Source organism: Octopus bimaculoides, chromosome 15, assembly GCF_046866305.1.
Source record: "Octopus bimaculoides isolate indiv1 chromosome 15, ASM4686630v1, whole genome shotgun sequence".
Taxonomy (NCBI): Eukaryota; Metazoa; Mollusca; class Cephalopoda; order Octopoda; family Octopodidae; genus Octopus; species Octopus bimaculoides.
In genome coordinates, this window is record NC_142942.1 from 37,515,478 (window position 1) to 37,529,474 (window position 13,997).

The 13,997-nt window shown below is 35.1% G+C and overlaps 1 protein-coding gene across 6 annotated transcripts in view; it reads right to left on the bottom strand.

Moving 5' to 3' along the window:
• LOC106880268 (oxysterol-binding protein-related protein 11) overlaps positions 1-13,997 on the bottom strand; it is a 177,224-nt gene that overhangs the window by 123,287 nt on the left and 39,940 nt on the right. Inside the window, exons 1-2 of one of the 6 annotated variants that reach the window (XM_089363746.1) lie at positions 8,102-8,260; positions 6,867-6,950 (exon numbers count right to left, since the gene is read on the bottom strand). The exons of 3 other annotated variants lie outside the window; for them this stretch is intronic. The gene's annotated coding sequence lies outside the window, so the exon portion shown is untranslated. Of the gene's footprint in view, positions 1-6,866; positions 6,951-8,101; positions 8,261-13,997 lie in introns of those variants that run through there. 2 more of the 6 variants (XM_089363744.1, XM_089363745.1) reach the window with 2 other exon arrangements.

Consider the following 13,997-nt stretch of genomic DNA (forward strand, 5'->3'; position numbering starts at 1 on the left):
GGACAATAAAACAAGAATGATGATGATGATGATGATGATGATAGTGGTGGTTTATACAAGGGGTTTTGTGAACTTGTGACAAATGGAATTTACAACTATGTCAAAATAATGTCAGCATGAAAACATTAATACAACATCTAATCTTTTACTTGTTTCCATTATTAGACTCTGGCCATGGAGGGCTACCACCTTGAAGGGTTTAGTTGAACAAACTGACCGCAGTATTTTCTTTTGAGCTTGATACATACTCTGTTAGTTTCATTTTGCTGAACCGCTAAGTTACAGAAATGTATGGTGAGCAGGACAAACACAAACAAAGAAATGTGTGTGTGTGTGTGTGTGTGTGTGTGTGTGTGTGTGCGCGTGTGCGTGATGGTCATCATTTAACGTCCGCTTTCCATGCTAGCATGGGTTGGGCGATTTGACTGGGGACTGGCGAAGCGGATCGCTACACCAGACTCCATTCTGATCTAGCAGAGTTTCTACACCTTGATGCCCTTCCTAATGCCAACCACTCTGAGAGTGCAGTGGGTGCTTTTTACGTGCCACCATGTATATATATATATATATATATATAAAGAAGCCTGTTGTGTGTGTGTGTGTGTAAATACACACACACACACACACACATATACAACAGGCTTCTTTCTGTTTCTGTCTACTAAATCCATCCACAAAACTTTGGTCAATCCAGAACGATCGTAGAAGACACTTGCCCAAGGTTTCATGCTGTGGAACTGAACCCAGAACCTTGTGGCTGGGAAGCAAACTTCTTACTATACAGCCATGCCTGCACCTATATAAACACACACAGAAATATGATAAATTTTTTTTTACTTAAGTGCTCAGTCAGCTATTTCTGTATATTTATATTGAAATGTTTTATACTAAACAAAATGTTCTGTAATTGCTTTCATCTATGCCCACTACACTACTTGTATTTTCGTGTACCCTGGTCAGTTAGTGAACCCTTGACTCTGTATAAACTTCTGCTACATAATATAATTTATACCAACCCTTGTAGGTATATATACATGTATTGGTTGGTATATTTGTAGATAACACAGACATGATGCATAAATATCAAAATTAGTATCCATTTCTTTGCAGAGTGTAATTTTGATCTATAGACTTCTGGGTTATGAGCCCAGCATGCTTCTACTGCACTATTCTGCTTGACAAATGATTAAGCAAATATATAATGTATTATTTCTTATATTGTCAGTTCTGGGTTTCATTACTTCTATTAGATCATTCATATATTCATTTCTATACATTGTACAAAATATAGTAACTACACAACACATGCTGTAGCATTAGTATGCTAATTTACTTACTGAAAGATGACATTTCGCTCAGTCAATACTCAGAATTACATCTGACAAACCACATACATAGGTCTACACACTGAAAATTTTTCTGCGAGTTCTATAATGGTTTTCCTGCTGCATCATAGTAAACAAGCCTGCTAGTATATTTCTAATGAGTTTACCAAATAAATCATACTATAAAAAATGAATGATTTGTGTTTCTTGCCTCAAGGCCAAGACATTTAATTCTTTAGCATTCAGATTTCTTTTGTCAAATGTATTGCTTATTTATTCACATTGCTTTGAATTAATCATACATTCTCTTGTAGCTTCGAGATTTCAGTGGTGTGTTTGTATATTTTTAGAATGACATTGTAGGGTAGAGTGAGATTTGGATCTGGTCAGTTTTAAAATAAAACAGAATATTCAGGCTGCCGTACATGGCCAGTTTAAATGCTAAAGGGTTAAACAGGTAAACATTTGATAGTTCATTTAATGTATGTTGTTCCATGCTAGCATGGCTTAGGAATAAGGTAAGTGAGGCAGGATTTTTACAGCTGGATGCACTTCCTGTCACCAACATTTGCCTGTTTTTCAAGTGAGGGAGGTTATATTTTCGAGGAATTTGAAAGTGTTAAAGTAACGGATAATTTGTTTACAGAAAGTGTCAACAAATGTTACAGGCTTACAGGCCAACCACAAATGGTGATATCACTGACCAAAGCCATAAACCAGCATAGTTTTTGCAAACATTCGCAGACACACCGTGCATGTGTGCGTGCATGTGTCTGTGTGTGTGTGGAAAACTTATTTCAATCTATCAAGTCAATCAAATTTCCTCACAAGGTATTGGTCAACTTAAGACTACAACTCACTTGCTTAAGGTGCTGTGTAGTGGGACTGAACCCTAAGCCATGTAGTTTTAAAACCTTTGTGTGTGAGAGAGGGGAGGAAAGAGAGGGGTGGGTGGGATATAGAATTTGGTATAAGCAGCTAACACACATCTAGGTGAGCAAGAGAGAGGAGACACTTTAATCTTGCTGCAGAGAAAGTTTCCAGTGCCAACAGGACAGTTTGTGCTCTGAAATGGTTGGTGACAGGAAAGGCATTCAGCAATAAAAACCATTCCAGAAAAAAAATTACATACACAACAACAAAGATGACCAATTTTCTATGTTTGTGTTTGTCAGACAATGAAAAACCTATCTAACCCATGCATGCTTGGAGAAGTGGACATTAAAAAACGACTTTCCTTACATATATGGATAAGTTTGTAGGATAGAGAAACTGAAACTGTAGCTATTTAAATGAATATATTTGAATCCAAAGGATATAAAAGGGAGATACTCTGATTTAAAATGTCATTATTGCATTATATTCACTGGCTGATGCCAGTCTCACATAACTGGCACTTGTGCTGGTGGCACGTAAAAAAGCATCCATTACAATCTTGGAATGGTTAGCATTAGGACGGGCATCCAGCCGTAGAAATCATACCATATCAGATTGGAACCTGATGCAGCCCTCCAGCTTACCAGTTTTGGTCAAACCATCTAACCCATGCCAGCATGGAAAGCGGATGCTAAATGATGATGATGATGATTTAGATCACCGAAAGTAGCTGAAGGAGTAGTTATAAAGGCTTCACAGGTTGAAGCAGTCTGCTGATATGATTTGCACCTCTCACATATAATCTTTGATTATTTTGGTTTCCATTATGTAGGTTATCAATAAGGGATGCAAATATACACTGTCTGGATGAATACTATTTTGGATAGAAGGTAAACTGATATGGCTCAGGATAAATTGGCATAGTCTATGACAGCCCTAAAGTGCAGTTTGTAAATGAGAGTCATGTTTTCTTATAGTTTAGTTGAAATTGATTATAGCAGGAGATGCAAACCCAATTTGTCCAGAAAAAGAACAAGTATAATCCAGAAGCAAATGTGTAGGTATGGTAAGAACATTTTCCATCATAATTTGAAATGTTTCCGGATATTACAGCCAAAATAGTGGTTCATAATTTCTTCCTACAACCAGAAATGTTAAGTAAACATTTCTCCACTAGATCATTGTCAAAAAGTTACAAGTTGACATTTCCCTTACTACACCTGTCACATATCAAACAATGTTTACAAACATTAAAGAGAAAAAAGTGATTGCTTAACCCTTTAACCTTCAGATTATTCTGTCAAATGTATTGCTTATTTATTCACATTGTTTCGAATTAATTATGCATTATCTTGTGGCTTTGAGATTTTGATGATGCAACTGTTTATTCTTTGAATGACATTGTAGAGTAGATGTGAGAGTCTGGGTCTGACTGGTTTGAACATAAAACAGACGAAATATTTGGGCCAGGTATGTGGTCAGTTTAAATGGTAAAGGATTTACAATCATTTGTTAGTAATTACACTTGGGTGAGCAAGCAGGCCAAACAGACTTTAATACTCAGCAGAAAACAGAATATACACATTATTGTGAATATTAAGTCTTTCCCTGGTGAAGAATGTCCCAGATGACATAAACCAGTGACTTGTGGCTAACAATTTCTGTGAGCTGTGCAAGGTAAAAAGTTAACAATAAGATTCCTTTCTACTACAGGCACAATGTCTGAAATTTTTGAGGAGGGGGCTAGTCAACTGCATTGATCCCAGTGCTTAATTGGTACTTATTTTATTGACCTCAAAAGGATGAAAGGCAAAGTCAACTGCAGCAGAACTTGAACTCAGAACATAATGACATGACGTGACACTAATCACTTTGTCCAGCATGCTAATGATTCTGCCAGCTTACTACCTTAAAGTTAACAAAATTAGGTTAGAAATTACTATGTAAACAGATGACCATCAGACCATGGTACACAGTCCCCTCCTGTTTGTTGTAGCTCTCCAAGCCATTACAAGGGAATTCAGGATTGGCTGCCATCAAAAGTGCAAGATGGACACAAATCAATCTGGAGAAGGTATGGAAATTGAAAAATTCCTCAGCCCTCAGCAGTTTCGAAGAAGTACAAGGTAACATGCATGATGAGGGGATAAAGATTTTACAGAGGCCAACTTGGAGTTTCTATGACAGAACTGGATATGAACCACAAAACAAGATTTGTGGATGGAACAAGATTACAGCCAAATGGAAAGTGACTTAGTGGTGGTATGGCACAGTAGATCAAGTCACAAAAGTTAAGAAACAGACTTGGAAAGAATGAAATGAGTTAGAAGTAAGGAACAATAATGAAGAGCTATATGAGAAGCAGCAGATATCAGGTAAATGAAGCAAGTAGAGCAGTTAGAAGTAAGACATTTACCAGTGTTCTGTGGCATGAGATCAAAGGGATTTTACGTTCCAGATTGAGGCAAGATGCTGGTGTGAATTAGGAGGGTGTTGGCAAAAAGTGTATAAGGAATGATAGTAAAACATTTACTTTCACTAACACCAATAAGTGGCATAGAAATGCTAAGACAAGAGGCTGCTAAATGAAGAGATTGTATGAAGGAGTGAGGGAACAGTTACTAAAGTTGGTAACTATACAGTCAAAAGGGTCATTAAAGATATGTAGATAGTAGAACTATCAGAGAGAGTCAGTGAGATGCTAAAAATAAGTGACTAAGTAGGAGACATGTTTGTTATTGGCATAGTCAGTCAAGTGGTACAAGAGAGTGTCTTCTGTAATAATCGGTATAACAGTTTCAATATCAACAACAAAGGAAAAAGGGATGCTGTAAAAAAGGAGCTATTATAGAGATACCAAATTGATGGGCCAATTTATTAAAGTCACGGAATAAGTTACAGGAGAGCTAATTAGGGAGAGTATTAGCTTAGATGAGATGCAGTTCATGTTTGTGACAAGAAAGAGTACAGTCAATAATGTACCTTCATTTGAGTAAAGAAACTTAACAGTTCTTAACTGAGCACAAGCTACTGTATTTAACATTTGTTGACCCGGAGGTCTTTGGTAAGGTTCTACAACCAGTAGTCAGTTACTAAGGAAACCAAGTGTATTTTGATATTTTGTGTGAGCTGTGCAAGCCAGGTATGTGGGTTGCTATTAGCAAAGTAAAAATTCACATTAAAATTGGGATAGAAATTAGTATGCAAATAAATGGCAATCAGAGCAAGGTTCTCCATTTTCTCCTGTTTATTATAGTTCTCCAAGTCATAAGAGAGGAATTCAGGACTGGATGCCGATGGAAACTTCTGTATGCCAACCATCTAGTTTTCATAACTGAATAATCAAAGAATAAAAGGTTCCCAGAACTTAGAATGCAGAAGTCTAAAAGTAAATCTAGCAAGGATAAACTTCAGAAATACAAAACTGTACTACAATTTGACGAAGGAGCCATACCAATATGCAAAAATAATAGCAACAACAACAATAAATAAATAAGAATAGATAAAAAGAATAGGTAGGTAATCCATACTCTGTACTTGATGTAAACTAGAGGTATATAAGTGATTCAGGTGGATCACAGGCAAGGTAACAGAAAATACTTTGTATGTTGTAGATGCACAGAAGTAGTTGGCAGTAATATCATGAACTGAATTCTTTCAAATACCCAGAAAGATCCATATAAGTAGTTAACAGCTTCTTTTACCAGGTGGCCTAATCAACAGTAGTGGCAGGTGTTCTAAAATATTCCAAAACTCATCAGATTAAAAATGGAGTGAATAATGCTTAGAGAAATATTACCTCTGCTGGCAATAGAGTTTTTTTCCTCTGGATAAAGAACAGATTATAAGATACTTGATGTATGAAATGCATTGTTGCATGATAGCAAAACAAGGGCATTTGATACAGAAGATATAACAAGTATGAAAAGATATGAGGCAAGCTTATTCTCCTGCATATATAATGTTAGTGTGGAGGCACAATGGCCCAGTGGTTAGAGCAGCAGACTCACGGTCATAGGATCGCAGTTTCGATTCCCAGACTGGGCGTTGTGAGTGTTTATTGAGCGAAAACACCTAAAGCTCCACGAGGCTCCGGCAGGGGATGGTGGCGAACCCTGCTGTACTCTTCCACCACAACTTTCTCTCATTCTTACTTCCTGTTTCTGTTGTGCCTGTAATTCAAAGGGTCAGCTTTGTCACTGTGTCACGCTGAATATCCCCGAGAACTACGTTAAGGGTACACGTGTCTGTGGAGTGCTCAGCCACTTGCACGTTAATTTCATGAGCAGGCTGTTCCGTTGATCGGATCAAATGGAACCCTTGACGGAGTGCCAACATAATGTTAGTATGTGTGCATGAATGACAAGGTACAAATGAGCTGAGAAAAACAGTATATAAGAAAAATTAACTGTAGTGTGTAAGAGAGGAAATTGCACTCTTACAGGCATGTCACAAGTATGGTGACTGACAGTTGGACAAGGAAGAGGTAAGAAACAAATGGAAGAAATCAGCAGAAGAGGAAGATATGGGAAAAGTTGTGAGAGACTAATTTTAGGATATCAAAGTTCACAAGTAGATAGAGACTACAATCAGTGATGAGACACTGCCTGAAAGGAAAGGATGTCCAACTCATGCAAGAACTAAAAAAAATTGATGTATACTTGCATGGATGAGATTGTTTAACTGTTAGATGATGATATCTTTTCTACTGCATCTTCTGCTTACAACTCAACCATATGGGAGTGAAGGCTTCAGTGGAACAAAAAAAAAAAAGAGACCGAGAAAACTAGTAATGGTCTTTTTCTACTACAACAATTACATCAATCCTTGTTTTTTACAGGTGTTTGTTAAAAAAAAAACACTTAAATGAATCAAAGATAAATGAATAATAAAACATGAGAAAAAAAAAGGTTTCTTTCAGAGACCTGAAGTTGTTTGAGCATTGTGGATGGTTGCTGAGGCAACCATCTTTGATTGACCACCAGCTTGTGTTATCAAAGATCAATTTGCAATAAGCATGGCATAGTTCACAATTGAGCATACTGTGTTATCTGGATCAGAGATAAATGAACCAGTAATAAATGAGGCTAGATGTATAAAATATCAGGCTGAGTAAAAAAAGTAAGCAACGTTTTGAGACATGAAATTCATCACAATATATTTCAACAATGCGGAAATTTTATTCATCAAAGTAAGTTCCATTACAATCAACACATTTTTGCCAATGAGTTATGAGTTTGTTTATTCCGGTAACATAAAAATCTGGAGTTCTGGAGCTCATGAATTCTTTGAATATACTTTCAGGATCGGTTTGATTTTTGAACTCCTTCTCTTGCAGGAAACCATCAACGTGCTTGAAAAAGTGATAGTCAGTAGGAGAAAGGTCTGGGGAGTGAAGGCTTCAGTAGAACTTGTAACAACAGTGAAAAAAATATCAATGTTAATTTATTGATGCATTTGGGCAAGTCTATGTTTGTATTATCAGACAACTGCAAACAAATGCTAAAAAAAAATTCAAAACTCTGCAAAAATCTGGTACAAATTCTTCATGGTTCAAAACGTTGCTTACTTTTTACTCAACCTGATATATAAAACAGAAGTCTGTGTGTCATGAGCAGAAGTAAGTTCCAATGTTTCCAAAAGGTTCTTTCTTCAAAAGAAATTAGTGCATAGGAAAGATGTCAACAAAATAGAGGAATTCTATTCACATCCTTCAGATTCATTCAAACTTATTAAAAAATAGACTTACAAATAAATAAATACATTCAATTGAATAACTCTGCTCAATTCCATTCAATGACAAATATAAATAGCAAAAGGACAACTCAAAGAAAATAAGAAGCAAAAAAAAAAAAAAAAGAAGAAAAACTTCTGCAAAGATAATGTTCAACACTGATTACCTTGTTCTCTGGTTAAGCAGCATTTTACATTAATACATCTTTCATATATTGTAACATAAACAGGTCTTCAATGGAAAATGTCTTACTTCACAGACAAGAAATCTCTAAACAGAAAATCCATACCACATGATACTTTATGCAGGTGGTGAAACAATACTCACTGCACTAACTAAAACTAGCACTTAGCCATCAATTGTACATCAGCAGCTCGCAATGACTGTTTTCCCCTCTCTCTCTCATTTGTGCATTCTCTCTCTCTCTTGCACTTGTGCACTCACTCACTCTCTCTCTCTCTCTCTCTCTCTCCAGTTACTAAACAATATCAACTTTATTCTAGTCTAATACTTAGTCCACCATAGAACAAAACTGACCTCTTTAATAACCAATATAAGTGAGATGAAAGTTCCACTGAAGTTTTGAGTATTGTTATTCACATAATATAATGAGATAGACATGTGATAGAGAGGGGGGGAGGAGAGAAGTTCCTTAACACTACAAAAGCGAGAATGAATTTTATGGCTTTACAGGACACTTTAACATTTTTACTTTCTTCACATGAAACTCAGATTTCAGGCCTAAGCAAGAGATACACTTATAGCCTAGTAACTCTTCTAACATGTGTTTCTGTGCATGTGTGTGTTTGTGCCTAAGCATGTGTATGAGTGTGTGGTTGAGTTCAAGTTAAGGGAAAATACTTAAGTGTTATGCAGGTTAAATAAACCTACATTAAAATCTCACGTATGTAATACCCTGAGTTGAAAAACTTACATTAAATGAGACATTCCTTGCAATTAGTAAAGAAAAACTCCCTCCAGGAGTATTTGAAATCTAGAAACAAGCATCAAGGGAGATAGCCTGAATAATAGCAGGTACAGGCATGGCTGTGTGGTTAAGTGGTTTGCTTCCCAACTACATTGTTTCAGGTTCAGTTCTATTATGTGACACCTTGGCCAAATGTCTTCTATTACAGCCCTAGGCCAACCAAAACCTTGTGAGCGGATTTGGTAGATGGAAACTGAAAGAAGCCCATTGTGTGTGCATGCATATGTATGTGTGTGTGTCTCCTAGCCTTGACATGATATGATTGATATAAATGAATGTCATTCATTTTCAATATGTTTCAAATACATATCTGGCCATGGGGAAATATTACTTTGCTTGGAAACAGATAAGAGCTTGTGACACGAAGGGCATCTATTCATAGAAAATTTACCTCAGTAAACTCCATGCAATATGTGCAAGCATGGAAAAATAAGCAATCACATCATTGAAATGTTGAAGCTAAAGCATGATTAACTCAAAAATAGGGGGATAAATAAGCATTACATTTGACAGAATAATCTGAATGTTAAAGGGTTAAATCTAAATATATAATATGCTAATTAGAATCTATAGGAAAATAGCTTCTCTAAGAAATACAGCAATTTAAAAGACGTGCTTTGTAAACTTAATGTATTTTCAGCCTGAAGTAGACCAAGGTCTTTTTTTTTTTGTTGTATTCCCCTACCCTATCAGCACACAAGTTATAATGTTTTTAGTAGGGAGGTACTGTGTTGAATCAACAATATACACTATTGGTAGTTATTTTTAATCACCCTGAGGAACAAATGGCAAGTCACAATTAATAGGACATGCATTCAGATCACACCAGCAAACTGGTTTCAATAAGTGTACAGTTTTATGTCATTGTGTCAACCATTTCACAACACCCTTGAAGCTGTGAATATCAAATAAAATATAATACAAATTTTCATAAATTATTATTATTATTGTCTTTATCTGACCAAAAACAGAGAAGTTATTGCTCTTCTCACTAAAATAATGGCTTTATTCAAACTCACACACCTACACAATCATATACATATACCAACACACACACACATCATTAAATTTTACTGAATAAATCTTTTGTGAACTACAAGCTGGTGAAGGACAACATTGTTCATGTTACAAATTGAGTTATTGATTTTTATAACCAATATAATGAAGCACGATAGTTTCACTTTAGGTAAAAAAAATAAAAATAAAAACATACATAGATAAACAATGCTATATAAATTTTACTTTCACAAGATTAAGTTTTATTTGGATTAATTCACCATGCAAATTTATAATATGTGCCAGTTCTACATGAATAGAAGCACAAATATAGAAAAAAACTAAGACAAAATAAAATCAGTGACAGTGAATATGTCTAAAAGTGCAGTAACCAGAATTCTGTCATTTGTTCATATAAATGAGTATATAAGCAAATAACAAAAACGTGACAAATTACTTTGGCACCAATTCAAACTACCCTCTATACAACAAAGATTCTATTTACAATGTAAAAAAAAAAAAAAAAAACATTGCTTTTTGTTTAAGATAATGCTATAGAAGAAGTGAAGGCCATGTTGTTCTCTTTTAAGAAACAATAAGAAGAGGTAGACACCCTTTCATTCACTTGCATTTCTTGGAATTCTTCAGAAGATATCTCTGAAAGGGATCCATATAGGCATATATGACAAACCAACAATAGATCTATGTGATTACTCAACCTGCTTAAAGCAGTAGCCAACTCTCTTTAAAAAGGAAGGACAAAGACAATGCAGTCCATGCATGCATATATGTATGCACAGAAGGTGGGGTGCATACACATACAGCACAATAGATATAGGCATGGCTGTGTAGTTAAGAAACTCACTTTGCAACCACATGGTTTTGGGTTCAGTCTCTCAGCATGGCACCTTGGTAAGTTGTCTTCTACTATAGCCCCAGAATGACCAATGTCTTGTTGATGGAATCCAACAGATAGAAAGTGCAGAAAGCCTATCAAGTGTGTGTGTGTGTGTGTTATGTTTATGCAGGTATATTTTTATCTTTTACTTGATTCAGTCAGTAGACTGAGGCCATGCTTGTAAATATGTGTGTGAGTGAGCATGTGTGTATGCATGCACACAACATGCAAATGTGTGTCAATGTTTACATTGTTTACTTATGTGAAGTGGTGCTGATGTTGACTTTATGACCAATAGAGCTATGATCTTGAAGAACTGTGAAATAAAGATATCCCTTACTTGAAAACAGATAAGGTTTGGTGACAGGAAGAGCATCCAATTGTAAAATCCTGCCTCAAATTTACTCCTATCCAAGTTCATGCTAGCATGGAAAGAACAGGCATTAAAAGATCAATTAAATACATATAGGCGTAGGAGTGGCTGTGTGGTAAGTAGCTTGCTTACGAACCACATGGTTCCGGGTTCAGTCCCACTGCGTGGCACCTTGGGCAAGTGTCTTCCACTATAGCCTCGGGCCGACAAAAGCCTTGTGAGTGGATTTGGTAGACGGAAACTGAAAGAAGCCCGTCATACATATGTATATATATATATATGTGTGTGTTTGTCTCCCCACCATCGCTTGACAACTGATGCTGGTTTGTTTATGTCCCCATAACTTAGCGTTTCGGTAAAATGAAACCGATAGAATAAGTACTAGGCTTACAAAGAATAAGTCCTGGGGTCGATTTGCTTGAGTGGTGCTCCAGCATGGCCGCAGTCAAATGACTGAAATAAATAAAAGAGCAAATCGACCTCAGGACTTATTCTTTGTAAGCTTAGTACTTATTCTATCGGTCTCTTTTTACTGAACTGCTGAGTTACGGTGATGTAAACACACCAGCATCATATATACACACACACACAAACACATACATGAATAATTAATCAGGGATAGTCCTAGCTGCAATACCTTTGATTATACATCTGCTTAATCATGGCTGACCTCACTGAAGTTAAGTAACAACAATATATATATATATATATATATATATATATATATATAAAATCATAAATATATAGGGATCAGCATGAGTTGCTTCACCAACATACTGAAAATTTAGAAATAGCAGTCAAAGAACTACTGATTCCAAACTACAAATTTTTTCTCTAACGGATGGCGATATAATATATATAAATATATATATATATATATATATATATATATAATGCACATTTTTGTGCATCTGCATGCAGACATTATGCAGAGAACTGTATAGGCATGCATACTTACATTTCAGTGTGGACTCCCACATGTATGAACACTTTAACCTATGAATGCATAGCATCCAGAAAAATGGAAGCAGGAAGAATTACTATTGCTTGTTAAGTAAACTATTGAGCTGATTTTGGTATAGTCTGCCTCTAAACTAGTGCTCTGTGAGTAAGTAGGTGCTGCATATAAATAAACTAACTATAGACATGTATGAAACAAGTAATAGTTTTTTTTTTGTTTTCCTGCGTCCATTTTTCTGGATGCTATGCATTAACAGGTTAAACAAAATTGAAAAGTCCATGACACAATCAGATTTTAATCACATTCCACTCCTAGGTATTTACATTAGAATAAATGATGTATCGCAATAAAAAGAGGGGGGGAAAAAAAACTAATTTACTGCTTGTATTTTGACCAGCTACTGTCCTAAATGCAATAAACTACTTGAAATATAAACAACTGTCTACATAAAAATACTAGATATATGAATCACTGAACAAAGGAAAATAAACAGACACAAATAGTATTGAATTTAATACTACCAAATAACATATCAAATAACAAGCAAATTTAAATTTCAAAAGCTTTTACTCATAGCTTAGTTTAGAAACAATTGCATCTTTTGACCAGTTTGATAACAAGATTTTATTTACACTCATTAGGAGAATCTTCATACTACTCACATTATGATCAATATTTAAAGTTTGAGTTTATCTGAAATTGAGGTCAAAATATGATTGATTTTACACTCACTATTTATTTCTTATTCTGCAAGTTCTTATCTTAAAAGATTTTAGTGAAGTGTTTCTTGTGCACTTTTTTTTCACTTCTACAACCTAGCAGAAATTTCCTAGTTTAGCTTAAAGAATACACAAACATGAATTTACTTATCAAGCTCTGATCTGCTGGTAAAAAAAAAGTTCACTGAAGTACATAATTTGTAGAAAGGTAGGCAAAGAGAGAAGCATAGATAAGTGTGAGTGTCTGGTTAAAAGATATACAAAAACTGCTTGGATAAAAATTCACTATTTTTTGAGAAGTAAATAAATAGATTATTGCCCCAACTATCAAGACTTCTTACAAAGAGCTAAAAACAAACACATTTATGGCACCTACAAGAGCGATCTATTTTGAATATAATCTCTTCAGCTTAAATATAACCATTTCATCATAAATATTAATCTTATTGATTAACAGAAATACTTCCAAAACCATTTTGAAATAGCAAAGGTGATATTAAAAGATACATATATTAATCTGAAATATTTCTATTAAACCTGTAAATCTATCTGCTGGTTTGAAGTAAATTTCAAGTGTACAGCTGGTAAAAGCACTACACAGCCACTACTGTGGTTTCTAACAACTATTGAAAGATCTCACTGTTGCCCAACAAAAGAAATCGAACAAAAATCAATAAGAGAGCATTATTATTAAACCAACTTTCGTGAGAGCATAAATATTTCTCTTAAATTTGCTTTTACTTTTTTACCAGGTGTTAAATGTTTGAACAAAGCAAAAAGATAGACACGTTAACTAACAATGGTTGTTTTAACAAGACTTACTGTGAAGCTTTGCTGTCAAAATTTAGTCACATTATATCAACTCTTTGGCATTTAAACCAGCCATATCCAATTCAAATATATATGTTCAAACTGACCAGATCAGCCTCTCACACATACTCTACAATGTTATTTTAAAAATAAACAGTCACATCATCAAAATCTCAAAGCTACAAGGTAATGCATGATTAATTCAAAACAATGTGAAGAAATAAGCATTACATTTGACAGAGTAATCTGCATGTTAAAGTGTTCAATAACATCTTGATCAAATAACAGAATAGAGCCAAAAAAGGCTACTGATCCAA